Below are 20,206 nucleotides of genomic sequence, written 5' to 3'. Positions count from 1 at the left end.
TCTTTATAACTTCTACCAATACTTCCTGATTTTCTTCATTTCTAGCCAAAGAAAATAATTGCAATATTTCTTTCATATGACAGTTCATCAAGTTCATGGACATAGTTATTATATCCCATTTGAGTCCTTTTTTTTTAATAGATTTTGGCATTCCTTGGTTCTTCAAATTGGCATCCCCAGGTCCTCCAGATAATGGACTCATTTTGCTTGTTCTTCTCTGTAAAACCTCCTGCTTAGCAGTGTCCCTTAAAATTAAAGTATCCAGAATGAAGTACAGTACTATGGAGATATTTTGATTACAGCATTACTATGCCTTTTTTTATACAGGATGTCCCAAAAGTCTCTGCAAAATTATAGACTATAAAAGATTAAAGAGGGTATCCCAAAAGTTTTGATGTAGTTTTCAGCTATTAATAAAGCTTTAGTCTCTTGCTTATATTTTTTTCTTTATTTCATTACAGATATTGGCTATAGTTTTCTTTCTGTTTTATCTTTCTCTAGTTTAGTGATACATATTTCATACTCACATTCCCAAACTGTATCTCATCAATTTTAGTAATACTACTTAATTTCTTGGATTCATTATAGTCCAATATTAATAAATTTTATTTTGATCTCTATGTATTTCATATTTTTTTTATTCTTGCACATCCTTTACATACACTGATGCTGAAGGATAATTGTTCCTTATAAATTCAACTTGACCCACAGATGAGGAAATTGAGGCTGAGTTTTTTAATATATGGTTCAGAGCCACAAGAGAAATCTAGGGTTAGGAATCAAACCTCTTTGTTCAGTCAGTTCAATACAAATTGTCTATCTCCCATAGACACTTTATGTAAGTAACATTTAAGGGTAATCTCCATACTTTAAAAAGCCCCATTTCAGTTTATAAATTTCAAGTTCAATACATTTTCTCTGTACTGCTTTTAATTTAGCATTTTACTATAGGAGATCAAATTTTCTCTCTAGGTTGTCAAGAAATAGTCATCCACTTTGCTAAGCTTTAACAATAGATTTTAGCCACAAAATTGTAATATAGAATTAAAATAAAGATAGATTGTTGACACAGCTCCCAGATTAATAATTGTCTTATGAATGAATAAAACAATAGATGATATCTACAAGATGAATCAATGATTTAAATGATAATATCTGTCTAGCTCTTAGCTATGTTATTTTTGAATTGATAAACCAAAAACATAAGGTAAATAAGAAGATATTAAAAATCTGTTTTTAACTATTTTCTGTTACTGATGCTAAATAACAAGGATATTATGATATTATAAATATAATTATATCATGTTGCATGAAGTACAAGAGTAACTGTGCCATTTCAGTTCTAATTACACAATTGTAATAAAATTAGGCCTAATGCTATTATATTATTATTCTACTGGTGATCATCTATAATGTATCCTTCCAATCCTTGATGTCCTAATCTTATCCAATCTCAAGATCTAATGGAAATTTTTAAAATGAATCAGAGTGGTTGATAAAGGAATAGTAGACCTTTTATCAAGGTGCATCTGAACTCAGAGGAAAGCTTAAGGAGATATTTGGGAACAAGTAAAAAGAAAATATTATCAAAGGAACTCTCTACTACCAGCCAAGCTCTCTTTCATCCTATCTCCCCAATACTATCGCAGCAAATGAAAACATAAAAACCAGGGCAATGACTGACATGTTTAATCTAGAGTAGCAGCCTCCATCTTCAAATCAGGGTAGGAAAGGCATATAACTAAGATACGCATGGCCTGGGTAGCCTTTCTTCTTCTTCTTCTCCTTCTTTTTTTTTTCATTAGCTAAAATCTTATTTTGACAGCTGTTATCCACATCCCATTTTGAGATATTACTGATGCATGTGAGATTTGTACAAGTGAGGCTAAGTCAGTATTATTGTTATTGTTGCTGTGACTATTTATTATCTACTATAACTGCAAGTGGAACTCCCATTTGGACAGAGAGCTTTCCTAAAGAAAAAGAAGTGTTCTAATAAGAATAGTGTATTTTAGTAATCTTTTTTTGTTTGCATGTTTCAATTTAATAATTTTCTCTGAAGCATAGTTGCCATGTAAATTGGTATGCCAAAAAAAAAAAAATCACTGGATTTTTTTTTTATCCTTCATGTAACTTCTGTAAAACTCTGGAGTAGCTAGTTGGTGTAGTGGATAGAGTACCAGCACTGAAGTCAGGAGAACCTGGGTTCAAATGTGGCTTCAGACACTTAACACTTTGTAGCTGTGTAACCTTGGGCAAGTCACTTGACCCCAATTGCCTTGGGGGAAAAAAAAAAAGATTGAGCTCTTTCCATCCCGCCTCACCCTTGATTCATCCCAATATAACAGTGGCTTCTGTCAAGGTCATTCTTAATATATTGATTAGAACATATAAGATGCAGATTTCAATAGATGACACATTTGCTAGTACAGTCTGTTATTTGTTTTTATGAGTACTAAGGTTGACAGCTAAAATATGGTGCTATTGATGATAATGATGATTAATAATAATAATAAAGGAATGAACCTTAATTATGAAAAGTAAGTCTTTGAACTGATATTTCATTTTAACATGAGATATATGATAGTGGAAAAGTAAAATGACAGGGGAAATAAAGGTTTGATCTTCTGAGAATGCTGGTTTATTAGGCAAAATGTGCCAGTTGCCAAACAGATCAAAACTAAGTCTTTTCCTCAGCTTAAATCTAGAACCCAATACAGGGGAATACAGACACTTAAAAACAAAGAATCAAATGAGACTATTTGTTAAAAGGAAACAATGTAACATTAGGCAATTTGATTTTTAAATAGAGGAAGATTTTCTACCTTCCAAATTGGGAGGGAGAGAATATCATTCCCTGAAATCAGAAAAAGTATTCCAGTCACCTCAAGTATCTATGAATAATCAAAGGAATTAATGACAAGTCAAATAATGGGTTATATAACAGCCTTAGACACACAATAATAAAATAATTTTCAAAGTGTTTCTTGCCAAGAATGAGGAGGCATCCTAGATTTTTAAGAAAATAAATAAATACACAATACCTTAGTATTGTTGGAAGTAGAGTTGGAAAAAAGGACATTAGAGGTCAAGTAATTCTTTTATCCTCATATTTCAGGTCAACTGAAACTCAGATTTTTATTCATTCAATTATTATTCAAATGTAATTTAGTTTTTAAAAAAGTATGATAGTATTGAAATCCCAATATAATAATAATATATGATAATAACAATGATAGCTAGCATTTGTATTGCACTTTAAGATTTGCAAATTTATTTAGAAATATTACCTTATTTTGAAAAACTGTTTACAAATACTGTCTTGTTTTATCCTCACAACAACTCTAGGAAGTTAGTATTACATTGTAAAATAGTGCACAAGTAAAGTAGTTCTAGAGCTGAAATGACTCCTACACTCTACTTAAATATTTTCTTCCATAACCTAAATAACATCCAGCAGACTAAATCAATATATCTTCCAAAATGTCCTGACTTTTATTCAATGAGTCACAATGACATTTAAAAAATCTTATTGAGAGATATATTCTGAATGCTATGTTTTCTTACATCAAATATTTCTACATTGAATTTCTGGGAGGCATCATGGCATAATAAGTAGCATGCCAGTTAAAATGAGGTTCTTCTAAATCTACAAGTCCTGGCTTCAGTACCTACTAGTTGAAGGACCATAGCAAAAATGTTTTACTACTTAGTGCTCCATGCTACTGTAGGACTATAATTACAGAGGAGCTGTTAATCTTAAAGAGTAGAAAGAATTTCCTCAACAATTTCCTGCACCCAATGAAATTACAAGTAGATATCATTCCTTGCCCTCCTTTCCATGCACTCTACTTTATATTCCCCATCTGACAAAAAGAAAAACAAAACATTAAATTCTCACTATGATTTGATAAGCAAATGTTTAGCAATTTTTTTTGCCAGACAAGCCAAGTCTCCCACATGTTTGTTTCTCTTGTGGCTAAGTAGACTGATCTATGCCATTAAAACACTCCTGTTTAATCAGAAATTAAGAATTTAAGAAGCTCATCCAAATGCAATTCAATTCAATTTAACACTTATTAAGTGCCTACTATGTGAGAAACCCCATGCTAAGCACTGGGGATTCAAAGACAGAAATATTACTATTCCTGCTGTTAAGTAGCAGATGGGACATGAATACAGAATAGTAAATATAAACTATACACAAAGTTATGCAAAATGATTTTGAGAACGAGAGAACATTAACAACCTGGAAGAGTTTACAGACAAAATTTTGCATGCACAGGATTTATAGGGTTTTTAGATAAGTGCCAAACTGTCAATTTCATCTCTATAAAATGAATTGATATTAATAAAAGAATTAAACCTTTCACTTCCTGCCTTGGATGCATTTACATCCTAACACTAAATTACAGAATTGCATTTAATTAGGTAATAGATTCCAACAATGTGTACTTTCTGTAAACTATCATTTTGACCTCTAGAATTGACTTCGTCAGCCAAGACTACAACCAGACTAGAACATTTTGACAGTATATTCTGCAAAAAGCTTTCCTATACTTTACAAAAATGATCAAAATATGCACACAAACTGGCACACTTTGCACTCGATACATTATGATGAATTTGGTTTGGAGCCAAAAGTCACTAAGAGACAAATTATGAGGAATGAAGATATTAAATAGCATATACTTTCATTTAAAACTCTAATTGTATGGGTTTATGAAGTGACTCAAACATATTGTTTCTTATGACTATAGAAGCATCTATCTTATGTAGCATGTATAGACATATACATACAGAGTACCTTAACTCCTTCCATTGATCATGCATGAGCTTTCCTTTTTACAGTTGTCACATGACCATTACAAAAGTCAGTGAAAAGAGTCAATTTTTTTCTCCTTACAATAATTCAATATCAATGTGTTTTCACAAATGAAATATTCCCAGAATTAATGCTATATAAAACCTATTTATGCTATAGTAAACACTGTCCATGGATTACTGTAGCTGAAAAGCCATCTTGTGGATACCTAAGAAGTTAGTAAAACAAGGAAGGTAGAATATCAACCACACACACAGACACACACACATAGAAAAATCACGTTCACACCCAATTATTTCACAAGGAATTCCCCTATTAGTGAGTATAATCTTTTAATTGGCTTCCTGACAGAATAGACTGCATCTCTAAAACTAGTGAAATTGAAATGTTCACTCTCTCATTCTAGATCATGTATTTTCCTATTGATTCAAAAAGTAAACAACACAGTTGTCCCACAAATACAATGTCATACATTTCAGGGACTGTGGGGCTTGCTCTTTTCAAAATTAACCCATAAATAATCATTGATGAACTCAGAGATTTAGGGAAGTTGCCCTCTCTCATTATCCCAGAAGGCTCCCTCTAAACAATGAACCCATGTACATTAGCCAAATTCAGTTTTAGGAAGATGTTCATCATTGAAAAGAGAAGTCAGGCTCTTTTTATTTCTTCTCCCAATTCTAGCTTTTTTGATATCCCTTCATCCCAGAGCACTAAAGAAAATCACTTTAAAGCCTAAGTTAGATCATATTTAAGGTCTCTTCTAAAAAAGGTTGGTAGTAAAGTGCATTTTATAGAATACTGTGTCTGTACTAGGGTTACTTTCTGGGAAATCTGAATTCACTTTTAAGAGAATCTCTTATTTTCATTATTTCTTCTCACAATTTCATATTCAGAAACTGCTCTAAGTTTATTTTTTTGTTTCAATTTATTCCCAGATTTGGATTGGAATTATCCAATTCCAATTAATTAATATAATTATTATATATTATTAATATATTAATATTAATATAATTGCTTGCTTAATATGGCAGCTGTAATAAATGAGTACTTTACATAAAATTGAATAATAAATATCACTATTAAGAATGCTTTTGCATGCCCTGACATGCTGAAAACATAAAAGATAACAAAATCTCCCTCTAGCAAATCAAAAGTGTCATTCAACATTACAGGGTACCACTTTGCAACTAAATGCTTAAAGGATATTTAGCACAAAAAATGTTCAAATCTCATTAAGTTCAATAATGCTAGAGTAATCCCTCACAAATTTTGGAAGAAAATTAAAAGAATTTGAAATATGACCTTTTCCTCCTCACAAACTGCACCCCATTATCTCTGAATTGACTGAGTTTGTGCACTATCTTTTGTATTTTTCAGCTAGTATTAATTTTCAGGACAGAAAGAAGGAAGCCCTAGAGGATGAACTTAAAAATTACTCTAATTCAAACCCCACATACTGTAATGGGTTGAGGCTTGAGTTGATGCACTGAAGTCCCAAGCACATGAGGCTAAATAGTAATTGGACCATAATCTATTAATATATAAGCTTGGAGAAAGAATGGCCCCCGCCCACTCTTTGTGCAAGTCCTGATGTGTTGTATAGGAAATGACGATTTTGGTGGGTGGAGGCAGGGGAGTGGAAAAGGAAGGGGAAGGAGAGACTTTTGGCATTGCGATTGCGAAGGTTTGCTCAGCTCAGATAGCTCTTTGTTAGCTGGCTTCCTGTCGCAGCTGCCCATATTGCTATAGCAATCTTTCTTGCCCATATCGCTATCACAATCTTTATTCACCTCTTCACTTCAATAAATATTGAAGATTTTTCCCTTAACCTGAATTCCTGACTCCGGCTGATTTTAAATACGCGGTCATTACAACATAAAGAAAGGAGTTTTATTTGTCAATTTGAAAAAGAATTTTAAAGATGCTGTGATATGAAGCAGAATTATCACTATCATTAATTGCACAGGCATATTAAAAGAACCCTAGAAAATGACCTCTTCTAATATAGAGAATGCATGTAGAAAAATATATTTTAATCTTCTATTCTATGCTTAGATAAATGGCAACTGTATCTATCACCTCAATTAACCATTAGAGAAAAAACTGTCAAAATGAAATTTTCTTTTTGACAAGTTGTTTGTCCTAAAACCAGCAGAGAGAAAAAAAAAAAAAACAGTCAGTTTTATTAGAAAAGCATGAGTATCAAATGGGGTGTGAGACACATGGTGAGTTTTCCATATGTAAAGTGCTGATTAGAACCATAGTAAATCAAGGAGAACATTTTCCAGGATGGTTGCCTGAACTATAGTAAAATAGAGAGGTTTGTGGTCTAGTGGACTTTGGAAATTAAATTCTATTAACAAAAAGAATGTTTTTTGTTTTTTGCTTTCCTAAGCTGTCCATGAAAAATGTGAATGAGCTGGAAAAAAATATATTTTACCCTAAGCAACAGCACAAGTGATTTTTAACATCAAGGTAAGACACTTATTGCTATTTATATTTGCCTTTGATATTTTGAAAGCAATCACAGAACCCTTTTGGCATTTCCTGAGAATGTATATAATCAACTCAAGCTAAAAATAGCCTTGGAAGAAACTCATTCTTTATTAAAGCTGAAGTTCCTATTTATATAAAAATTTTAAACATAATATCTTTGTTGGCCCATATAGAGCTCCTGATATTTATCTTTTGTGTACAAACCTATCAATATTTACTACTAACCAAATACCTACAAAATCATGTGATAAAATAATCTTTTCATATAGGAAGTATCTATGCATTCTAATTGCTAACAGGGAGAAAAGTAAAACATTATGATTAATAGAGAAAAAAATTGATTTTAAAAATAATTTTTGAGACAAATGGGGATAACCAATTTGTCCAGGATCACACAGCTAGTAAGTATTTGAGGCTAAATTTGAACTCAGGTCATCCTGACTCTCCAGAGTCAGTGCCCTATCCACTGCACTACCTACCTGTCCCTAAAACTTTATGGGTTACAAAGTTTTTCATGACATTACAAATCACAATGGATAGAATGGGGTACTGGGAGAAGGAAAAGAGTCAGGAATCACATAATCACAACATCTGAGTTGGAAGAAACCTTATGGAATACTGGCACAATAAATAGTTTTCTAGCCTTTTTCTTGAAGGTCCTCCTCCCCTTCATTGCCCAGGGAGGAGACATTAATTATCTCCTGAGGCAGCCGTTTTCACATAACTAAATGCCTGTCACTGAGGGGTATGAACAAGCTACAACACAAAATCAATAATGCATTTCAAAGAACAGGAGTAAGACATCATCAGGGAAATGCTGATAGGAAAAGAGAATGTTCTGGTTACATGATGAAGGTAAGTACCTTTAACTTTATTCTCTTGGAAATTAAATGGTAAAATTATATTTTTAAAAAAGTGGGGGAAGGAAGGAAGGGACGGAGGGGAGAAAGGAGGGAGGAAAGAAAAAAATTAAAAAGAAAAGAAAAACCAGGTGAGCTATCCAGTGTCGTGCTAGTATATTAATACTTGGGGTATTAGAAGTATGGGGTTCTCATTAGAAGTATGGGGAACTCAATGTACCTCTGGCACATTGAGTTCAGCCCATGATGAATTTACAGGTGGATATGGATAAGCATTGCACTAGATGGGGGAGGCATGGATGAATTATAATCTGTATCACTGGAGGAAACATCCAAAATGTTGGATGACAGATTTATTTGACTACTGTAGTGAGAACAACCAGTAGCATTCTCTGATCAGTAGAGTATTTTATAAGACGAGTTCCTCTTAAACTGTCTGTCCATCAGGTACTACAGTTTTTCTTCACTGAATGGAGAAGTTCTCTGACCCATAGCTATTGAGCATACTCAGTAGCCAGGGCAAGTTTTCAGTGCTAATTAGAAATTTCAAATTAGTGAAATCAAACTTAACAGTCTGGAAAAAAAAATAAGCCTTTATTCTAATGTATTTTCTCCTGCTTCAAGAAGGACTCTTTTATGCCTGTGTTTTTGTTTTGCTTCTCTCTCCATCTCCATTTCTATCATGCACAGCAGTATATTCAACTAGATAATGTCATTCTCCTAGATGATCTTGATCATTTTCATTATCACTTCAGTGATAATCCTGCCCAATTTCCACCTCTCATTTCCCATTTTAGAGTTTAAAATGTGTCAGGATCTGGAGTGGCATATGAAGAAATGTGGTAAACATAAGAATTTCAAAGCTGTTTTGGCAAGATAAACTTTTTTCTTCCTGTACTCCCTTTTAAGTTTGATTTGTTGCTGTACATTGCCTGGTCTGGTTTTAAGTTAGGTCTGTCCAAAACTGACTGACATCATACATGTGATGGTAAGTTACAACCATTAAAAAAGCCGACTGAGCTAAGATGCCAAATCTGCTTTGTCAACTTGGCTTCCCTAAATCACGTAATCATAAAATTGGCCCTAAATTGAAATTCATGATTTGGCACATATCAAGGAAATAGAGTTTAAAGTCAATTGCAGAGACCTGAAGATTGCAAAACAAGAAATCATCACAGAATTTTTTTTAAAGAGAGGGAAATGTTGCCAGAATTTAGTAACATGGAACCTGATTTTCTCACACCAGGAAAAACATTTCCGTGATTAGAGTTTTCTAAAATTAGAAGGGGCTACCTTGCAAAAATAGTAGCAATTCCCTTCTTTAGAGGTCTCCAAACTAATTTATAGTTTGAGTATGCCTGAAACTAGATGGCCACTAAAGATCTTTGCAGCACTCAATTTCTCTAATTCTGCGATACAAATACTCAAATGATGTCAAATTCTCCACCTCCACAAACTATATGAAGGATTTCTCTTAGAACAAATGCCACTCTACCTCTGATTTCTAGTCAGAGAATCTAAATTGTTAATAAATTAAGTTAAAAATATAAAACATATAAAACAGTTATTAATATTATTTCAATGAATCTAAGAACTTTAAACATTTATTTCATATCTTCTCAATTTAATTCTATGTATGTCATTCATAGAGTCTAATTTTCTATTATTGCCAGAACCAAGGGTGTTATTTCAAACTCTCAGCTGCTGTAGTATTATCTGACTGTTCTAAATCTCACCACATCTCCAATGAAGAACTCCAGAATTTTTTCCTCAAATATCAGATCCGATAATACAAAGAAAATTGGAGTATCTGTTGAGCACTTAATGTGTGTGTCATTGAGGAGACTACAAAAAGAAATAAAATCAGGATAAATTCCTTCAAAGAGTTTATAATCTAATTGCCCTGAAAAGATATTTAACAAAGCAAGACAGAAAGTAATTAAATTTTAAATTTGTATTACAAAGTGTTTTAGGAATTCAGAAAAATTTGGGGAAAAGAAAAGGAGATAAATATGTACACAATTGGAATTCCACATTTGTAGCCATTGTACCTACCATTCAGTAGAGACAGTTGGACTCTGCTGATCACTCACCATTTTTTACATAGAGAAAAAATAGCATGTGAACACAGACTCATTTGAACAGATATAAAATTGAGACATGAAATCCAGCAGATATTTTCAGAGAGACATGAAAATTCTGGATTTTTAGCACCAAGTTTAAATCTTCATTTGGTCATAGATGTTAAAAAGAAGTTGATTATTGATAGTCGTGTTCATTCTGAAATTTAAGAAGTAGTGGAAAAGAAGAAATTTAAAACCATACAATATAATTTTGCTATAATATAACACTATGTTGTAAGATTCTTTAATGTAGCCACCTTAGAGGCAAGATTGTTTTATAACAAAATCTCTGTGTAATTTGTGTTGTAATTTCATGGATGAGATTGAACATAGACTATATCAAATTCCAAAGAAAGGAGAATGATCTATGGTTCTGGGTTTTGAGACCTGGGTCCCTCTTTGTCACTAAGCTTTAAAAAGTCAGTTTATTTCACTGCAACTTCCATTTCCACATCTGTAAGGGGTTAGATTAGGTGATCTCTAAGGTCCTTTACAATCCTGAAGTTTTACTATGCTATAACATTGTAAGATTCCATTGTATACTTTTTTCCAAACTTAAGATGAGAAGGCATCATAAACTCATGTTTTAGCTTTCCCAGATGTCCTTTTCCCACAACAATATATATGAATAACACTAGTTGTGACATTACAAAAGAAGCAGTAAGTATTCACTGAACATTTACAATATGACATAATCTCAGTCATGGGACATTGTCATAAAGAGCTTAAAATTTATAGAAAACCAAAATTAACATACATGAAACTTTTAGAGAATAGTAAAAATGTTTGGTTTTCCCGGCTCTACATACATGAAACTTTTAGAGAATAGTAAAAATGTTTGGTTTTCCCAGCTCTACCATTCACTGCAGCCAATTTAATTATTCTAGACATCAGTTTTCTAAGAAGTAAATAAACTAAGAGACACTGGATAAGATGACCTTGAAGTATTTTCCTTCACTAGCTATATCAGGGGGTCCTCAAACTTTTTAAATAGGGGGCCAGTTCACTGTCCCTCATACTATTGGAGGGCCAGACTATAGTAAAAACAAATTATGAACAAATTCCTATGCACGCTGCATATATTTTATTTTGAAGTGAAGAAACAAAACGGGAACAAATACAATATTTAAAATGAAGTAAAGTTAAATCAGCATTTCAATGGGAACTATGGGCCTGCTTTCAGCTAATAAGATGGTCAATTTCTGGTTCCATATTTGTCACTGCTAGTCGTAATAAGTGATGCAAGTGTGCATCCGTTAGTCTTGATCTGGTTGGAGATTTCAAATGTTTCATTCTAGAAAAAGTCTGTTCACAGACATAAGTGCTGCCAAAGATGGTTGCCATTTTAAGTGTATGGTTCCTGAGATGAGGATATGTCTCAGAGGGGAAAGATGCATAGAAATTATGAAGGCTGCTTGACTTGAATGCGTCTTTCAGAGAGTCACAATTCTGCAGTAAAGCCAGTTCCATTTGGTAAATTGTGTCCACATTTTCAATGTCAATAGAAAATGGGTTACGGAAAAGCTGTATGTCCTATTCATGGAGATGAAGCTTTTTAAATCTAAATTGGAATTCCTTTTTCAATTTTTCCAGTGAATCCACATATGTTTTATTTGGGAATGCAATCAGTGGTTTTTCCACTAACAGATTTTGAGTTGTGGGGAGATGGCAGAAGTTTTCCTCCTTCACTTGTTTGATGAAGAGGCCTAATTTTATTTCAAATGATTTGACATGTGATTGCATATCACAGATGAGGTTCCCCTTTCCTTGAAGTTGCATATAGAAATTGTTGAGTTGCTCTATTACATCTGTCAGAAAGACAAGGTGCCATTTCCATTTTGCATCATTGAGCTCTGGTACTTCTTTGTTGTTTTGAAAATAATCTATGGAAGTAAGTCATAGAAATGTTTCAAAACTCTCCCTCAACTCAGCCAATGGACTTCTGTGTTATAGAACATCTTCATACTCAACATTTAGCTCAGACAGAAATTCCTGAAATTGTCTGTGATTTAGTGCATTAGCTCTAATGAAGTTAACACAAGATATCACAATTTTCATAACAGTCCCATTTCAGTGATTTACTACACAGTGCTTGTTGGTGGATGAGGCAGTGTATGGCTATTGGACGAGAATGGTTATGTTTGTCTATGTCTTGGTTAATGCGAGCAATTACTCCTTTCTTAGACCCCACCATGCTAGGAGCACCATCAGTTGTCACGCTGGCTAGTTTAGCCCAGTCCAGCTCCAAACCATTCATAGTTTGGCAAACCTTTTCATAGATATCCTCTCCTATAGTTGTTCCTTTAATGCTTTGCAGTGCAGCAAGCTCTTCTATGACTTCAAAATAATCACTCATCCCATGAATAAAAATGAGAAGTTGTGGAGAATCACAAATATCATTGCTTTTGTCAAGTGCCAAGGAAAAATATGAATTTTTTTATGGAGTTTTGCAAATGCTGATGCAGATTGTCTCCCATTTCTTCAATTCTCCATGTAATTGTAGGTCCAGAAAGACTCACTGTACTAAATAAATCAGCTTTCTCTGGACACATCTCTTTGGCAACAGAAAGAAGGCATTCTTTAACAAATTCTCCCTTCATGAATGGTCTGCCAGTGAGTACTATTAGTTTGGCAACTTGAAAACTTGCTTGCAGTGATGAAATATTTAGCTGCTTCTGCTTCACAAAAGTATTTTGCTGAGTTGTCAATGTATGTTTCAATTTATCTTTTCTCACTTCTCCAACCACAATCATATTTATCTTTATGTTCAGTTTCATAGCGTCGATGCAAATTATATTCTTTGAACAGACACACTATATTCTGGCATATCAGACATACAGCTCTTTCCTTGTACTGCATGAAAAAGTAATCATAAGTACACTGTTCTTTGAGTATCCTACACTCTGAGTCAATGCTTCTTTTTTTTGACATCATTATTTCTTAGGGATTCCAAGTTGCTATTAGTAAAATACCAATATATATATAGCGCTACAAAAATAATATACCAGAAATAACTTTGCCCACACAGAAACACACAGACTGCAATGCCCAACTTCCTCCAAGCTGCCTCTGCGCTGTGATGTCTCCGTTTCCCACACTCTCTCTCCCGCTCTTCGCTCCCACTTCCAACCTTCACTGCTGCAGTGAATTCCCCCCACAGCGGCTGTGACATGCGCAGCATGCTCTGTACATCCCCCGCGCCTGTCTGTTGTGGTGGCTGCTGTTACTGTACAAGGTCGCGGGCTGTCAGTTCTCCATCTTCTGCATCTCTCTCCCTTCCCCACACCACATACCCGGTCTGGGACCTTACCTCACCTTGGTATTACCTCATACTCTGACTCTGCCACCTCAGCCCAGTGCCAGAAGTGTGCGTTGCTAACGCAAGCTTAGGTCAAATGTCACTTCCGGTCTGATTTGCCATAACCCAGCAGGTCACATAAATGTCCTCAGTGGGCCGCATCTAGCCTGAGGGCTATAGTTTGAGGACCCCTGAGCTATATGATAGCATACACAGTATGGATTTAGAAAAGAGAGTGTGGACTAGAATTATTAAATAAGGCTTAAAGGAAAAGAAAGACTATGACCTCGTCCCCTGGGAAGATGGTCTCACATAAAAGCACCCCTCTTAGAGTCAGAAGATATAAGTCCAAACCAATATTCTTCAACTTTCTTGTGTAATCTTGGACATTTCCCTATACTTTAATAGGCCATAATTTCAAATGAGAGGATTGGGCAAAATAGTTTCCACTGTCCCTATCAGTCTTAACATTCTGTGATTCTTATTATAGAATTTGGAAAAGTTGAAGGGAGTTGAAAGGGAATTTCATACAGAATAAACAACATAAGCAAAATCAGGATATTAGGAATGAATGACATATTTGAAGGATGATACTGTTGTAGCTAGGTGATATAATAGATAAAATATCAGACTTGGAATCCAAAAGACCTGAATCCATACTCTTACTAGTTGCATGGCCCTGGTCAAGTCACTCAACCTCTCACTCTCAGTTCATCTATATAATTAAGCTAATAGCAGCTACCTTAAAGGACTATTGCAAGGATTAAGTAAAATAATTATTTTAAAAGCACTAAGTAACTGCTAGCTGACATCATCATCAATATCATTACTTAGGGATGAGTGGGAAACAAGTTTTTTTTAAATTTTTCAACTTGGAATGCATATTCTAAATAACATTGAACAATTAATAGAAAACATGGTTTATCATATGGATAAAAGGGAGTCATTACAGGTTTCTTGAGAAAGTAAAACAATGAAAGAATTGATACTAGATTATTGGTCTGATATCAGTATGCCTCTCCTCATATGAAAGGACTTCATATACTGATGTTACTTCAAATATCCTAATTTCCCAGTTCTTCAGTCTATTCAAATTTCATGGTCTACTTACTCTTCTGTTGGAATACATGGCAGAGCTGTTGAAATACACAGGCCACCTGACAGTGGCTGCTGGAGATCCAGTCAGAATGCAACTGCCTTTCAGTCAGAGAGGTCAGAGAACTGCCTCTCAGTTTCCTTGTATCATGCTCTCACAAGAGGAGATCCATTCTGGGTTGGATCTCCAGCGGCCACTGTCAGGTGGCTCAGGTGAATTCTAACAGTTCTCCCGTTATTACAACACTCTTCCATTCCATCTCAGTTTCACGTAGGGACAGTCATACACTTGAATTCTGAAATTCCTTAACCCAATCATAATTTTGTATTATTGCATCTTTCCCTACTTCTTAAGATCCATAACACTGAATTCCAAATTGAATTCCAAATTCTTTACCTCTCAGGATTTTTTCAAGTTATCACCCTATACTGGATTCTCCACTCTTTGCAACATCAATTCCTTCAAATCTATGCTGTCTTCTCATCCTGAATTTCTTATTCACTTATTGTATCACTAATTATAGTTTGTTAAATCCCAGTCTTGGATTACTCCCTCTAACCTCATGTCCCAATCTCTCCTCTATCATTCCTGTCTCTGATGAAAGAAGTGACTATTCTGCATTCTAAGGCCAATTCCTTTATTCCATCTTCTTTCAGATTCTTCACCAAATTTCACCCACTATCACCTCACTTTTTCTCTAATCTTCAATCTTCCTCTAACTTCTAGGTGATTTTTTGCTGCTTAAGAATACATCCAAACCTCTCCCAATTAAAGAGAGAAAAAAAAAACTTCTCACAAGAGTTTACCATATCTATAATCTCATACCTCTCTTCTTCAATTAACTCCTATAAAAATAATGTTGATACTAGATAGTCATACCTTCTCTTCTTATGCTTTCTTCTAAACTCTCTCCCATCTAACATCTAAACTCATTATTCAACTGACACAACCCTTTTCAAAATTATTGTTTTGAAGTCAAGACTAATTCATGTCAATCTAGTGCTTCAGATTGAGAATTGGAATGAAATTAAACATTCATAGACTTTATAATATTTCTTAATGAAAGTTTACTTAGCCATTGCATGGAAAGGATACTAAACAAATATATTGAGTGATGATTCCTGCATCTGGTTGAATATCTTGTTTGTATTTCAGTAAGCCTGTACCAGTAAATCCTGAGAGAGAACACCTACTGCCTTCTTATGTGTTAGCTTTTGTACTTTGACCATTAAAAAGCTATATATATGGCTCTATCCTTTATCCCACAAGCAAATCAAGTGTCAAGGATTATTTCAATATCTTTTATGGAAAAATTAGCATCTCCTACATTACAAAAATATATATATACATTATGAATAAATATATATGAATATATATATACGTTACAAAGAGAGAGAGAGAGAGAGAGAGAGAGAGAGAGAGAGAGAGAGAGACCACCAAGTATCTGTTCTGAGTCGTGGTTCCACATCACCAATTTCCTGGGAGTCATTTCAAACTTTATATCCCATTAACATCTCAAACTCAAGATCCAAAACATAATTTATTTTCATTTCCCCTAAGCCCACTCCTCTCTTTAAGCTTCCTGATTATCACTGAAGGTCCCACCAGCCTTCTAATCACCCACTTTCTCAAATCAAATCAAATTTGATTACTCCCTCAAAATCATTCAATATATTCAATCATATGCCAAATATTGTTGTTTCTAACTCCATAATCTCATATATATCCCCATCTATTTATATAGCTTCTATGTAGTTTGGTTTCATCATATTTCCACCTATCTAACTGGGCTCTCTGGCTCAGATGTCTCCCTATTCCAATCCATATTCCTCACAGCTGACAAAATGATTTTGATAAAATTTAGAACTAACCATGTTACTCCTTGACCAGCATACTATAAACATATTTGTCTCCTTATTGTTTTTAGGATCAAACATAAACATATTTTTGACAATTGAAAACTCTTCCCAGTCTTACCCCAACCTACCTTTCCAATCTTCCCACCTCATGGTTCCCTTAATGCACTCTGTAATCTAGCCATACTGACTTAATTAGCATTCCTCCCACATGAAGGTCTGCCCACATGCTATTGCATTGCTATCCCCATTCTTGAAATATTCTCATTTTCACTTCTGCATCTTTGAATCGTTGGATTTCCATAAGACATAACTCAAATACTATCTCCTTTAAGAAGTCTTTCCTAGCCTTCCCACACCTGCTGGTCTTGTGGATTAAATATATGTTATCTTCCATATTTGGATATAAACTTGAAGGGCATTTTTCTTCATATTTCCAGCATTCAGCAAGATGCCTGACACAAGTAAGGACTTAATAAATGCGAGGCAGCTAGATGATTTAGTGGATAGAGAGTACCTGTAATGACCGCGTATTTAAAGTCAGCCGGAGTCAGGAATTCAGGTTAAGGGAAAAATCTTCAATCTTTATTGAAGTGAAAAGGTGAATAAGGATTGCGATAGCAATATGGGCAAGAAAGATTGCGATAGCAATATGGGTAGCTGCGACAGGAAGCCAGCTAACAGAGGGGAATCTGAGCTGAAAATTCGTAGCAATCGCAATGCAAGCAGTCTCTCCTTCCCCTTCCTTTTCCACTCCCCTGCCTCCACCCACCAAAATCGTCATTTCCTATACAACACATCAGGACTTGCACAAAGAGTGGGCGGGGGCCATTCTTTCTCCAAGTATATATATATTAATAGAGTATGGTCCAATTACTATTTAGCCTCATGTGCTTGGGACCTTAGTGCATCAACTCAAGCCTCAGCCCATTACAAGTACCAGTTCTGAAGTCAGCAGGACCTGAGTTCAAATACTTAAGATACTTAAAATATTCAGATATTTAAAACTTACTAGCTGTGTAACCCTGGGTAAGTCATATTACCCCAACTGCCTCAACTCCCTCCCCACCTTAAAAAATAATAATAAATTGAAGGAAACTAGTAGAAGCAAAGAAAATAACCAAGGGGCTGATAACAAGAGATCGTGGCTGTAAGGATTTAAAGGAGAATATAGAATTACTGTTGTTTAATTGTTGTTCTTCATACTCAAAGAATATGACATCAGCATGTCTGTGGCAATGTATAGTGTGTCCAGCTGTGGTTGATCAGACTAATATGAACTTGGGAGGCTCTATCACATATTGGGCACAAATAGTACATATAAATTAGAGTAGGGAATCAGAATAGAGTTGAAATTGAGGACAGTTAGGTAGCACAATGTATATAGTATTGGCTTGGAGTCAGGAATATTTCCCTTTCTGAGTTCAAATCTGGCCTTTGACATTTATTAGCTGTGTGACTCTGGGCATGTCACTTAACCCTGTTTGCCTAAGTTTTCTTCCCTATAAAATAAGCAGGTGAAGGGAGTGGCAAATCACTTTAATATTTTTGACAAGGAACCCCAAATGAGATCACAAAGAGTCACACATAAGTGAAACAATTGAATAACAGAACTAGAATAGAGGCAATTAAATAGGAGATAGGAAGATTGGAATTCAAATCCCAATTAAGATACTTATTGGCTGAATGATCCTGGGAAAATCACTTAAATGCTGCTTGCCTCAGTTTCCCCATCTATAAAATATCTCCCAGAATTAAAAGGATAAAATGAGATATTTATAAAGAATTTTTCATACCTTAAATTGCTACATAGGTGGCTAGAAAGTGGAAAATGAATGTATGCCCATCAATTGGAGAATGGTTGGGTGTGGTATATGAATGTTATGGAATATTATTGTTCTGTAAGAAATGACCAGCAGGATGAATACAGAGAGACTTGGAAAGACTTACATGAACTGATGCTGAGTGAAATGAGCAGAACCAGGGGATCATTATATACTTCAACAACAATACTGTATGAGGATGTACTCTGATGGAAATAGATATCTTCGACAAAGAGAAGATCTAATTCAATTCCAATTGATCAATGATGGACAGAATCAGCTACACCCAGAGAAAGAACTCTGGGAAATGAGTGTGAACTGTTTGCATTTTTGTTTTTTTTTCTCAGGTTATTTTTACCTTCTGAATCCAATTCTTCCTGTTCAACAAGAGAACTGTTCAGTTCTGCACACATATATTGTATCTAGGATATACCGAGACATATTTAACATGTATAGGACTGCCTGCCATCTAGGGGTGGGGGTGGAGGGAGGGAAGGGAAAAGTCAGAACAAGTGAGTGCAAGGAATAATGTTGTAAAAAATGATGCATGCTTATATACTCTCAATAAAAAGTTATTTTTTAAAAATAAGAATTTTTTGATTATATGACAAAAGTGAATTGGAGAGTTATAACATATCATAAAGGTAGAAAAGCATGCAGTATACAAACATATGTATATACATATGTACACAGATATCTATTATTGATCTATTTATCTATACACTGTATTTTTCGGTCCAATGTTATGATCTTCTTTTCTTCTTCATCTTTAAAATCCATTTCTTAAATACTAGGATCGCTCCTAGAGCCAAAAGCATTTTAAGAACAATTATCTGAATGACAAAAATAGACAACTTGTGTGTGTGTGTGTGTGTGTGTGTCTGTGTGTGTGTATTGCAACTATTGATCAATTGAAGATTTAGAAAATGTTTGGGAAAAACAAAAATGAATTTATACTAATCTCTAGTGATCATATTAGTTCAGTTTTTAATAGAAGAATGTAAGCCTCTGGAAAACAAACATTTAATTTTTTAATTGCTACATAAATTATATTTATCATTATTATTATTATTATTATTATTATTATTATTATTATTGCTGCTAATTACCTTATCTTGATGATAAGGACTTGGGGATGGATACTATTTTGGTTTAGTTTTATATAGTTAGCATTTAGCCTAGAACATTGCATACAGTGGGTGCTTAATCAATGCTTACTACACTGAAGAAATGATTACAAAAGAAACATCAAAGGGAGAATATGGCAGCATTTGATGACAAGCTAGATGGGGAAGATGGATATATGATCAAAGATGACACTATAGTTTTGATGATGGTTCTTTGGAATGGTAAAAATGGGACAAATTAGGAAGGAAAAATATAGATGTCCTTGTTTATTTTCTGCTTAGCTGGGATCATGCTGTTCTGATTTTGAAATAAGGCCAAATTTCTTATTTATTGAATGGCCAAAGGAGTCCTGAGAGTGGTTATAACGTTCACAGACAGGGAACTAAGGAATATTCTTCTCAACAACTCAAGTAAAACAGTATTAAATCCTCTTTGGAGATTACTATGTCCGATCTTAGTAGCATGGTACACACCACCAGAGTACAGCTAAGATCCATAATGTTTCTTGCTGATGTTTTGATTTAGCTTAGAAATAGAACCATGTATATTTCTATTTCTATTTCAATGATTAATAAAAGTAAGTATCTTAATTCTATGAGTTTTCTATTCTTTTAAAGATGATGTGGTATAGGCAATATATTTTGTTCATTGAAATAATTTTGAAATTGTCTGACCTATTATTACATAAAGATTGTCTG

At 34.3% G+C, this 20,206-nt stretch overlaps 1 long non-coding RNA gene across 1 annotated transcript in view; it reads left to right on the top strand.

Annotated features, from left to right (window-relative positions):
- The window catches only part of LOC127553569 (uncharacterized), a 103,307-nt gene that overhangs the window by 43,264 nt on the left and 39,837 nt on the right, over nucleotides 1-20,206 (top strand). The window contains exon 2 of the long non-coding RNA XR_007951776.1: nucleotides 7,224-7,303. This is a non-coding gene — a long non-coding RNA (uncharacterized LOC127553569). The remainder of the gene's footprint in view (nucleotides 1-7,223; nucleotides 7,304-20,206) is intronic.

Source organism: Antechinus flavipes, chromosome 3, assembly GCF_016432865.1.
Source record: "Antechinus flavipes isolate AdamAnt ecotype Samford, QLD, Australia chromosome 3, AdamAnt_v2, whole genome shotgun sequence".
In the NCBI taxonomy this organism is placed as follows: domain Eukaryota; kingdom Metazoa; phylum Chordata; class Mammalia; order Dasyuromorphia; family Dasyuridae; genus Antechinus; species Antechinus flavipes.
This window is presented reverse-complemented; position numbering and strand designations above follow the sequence as displayed.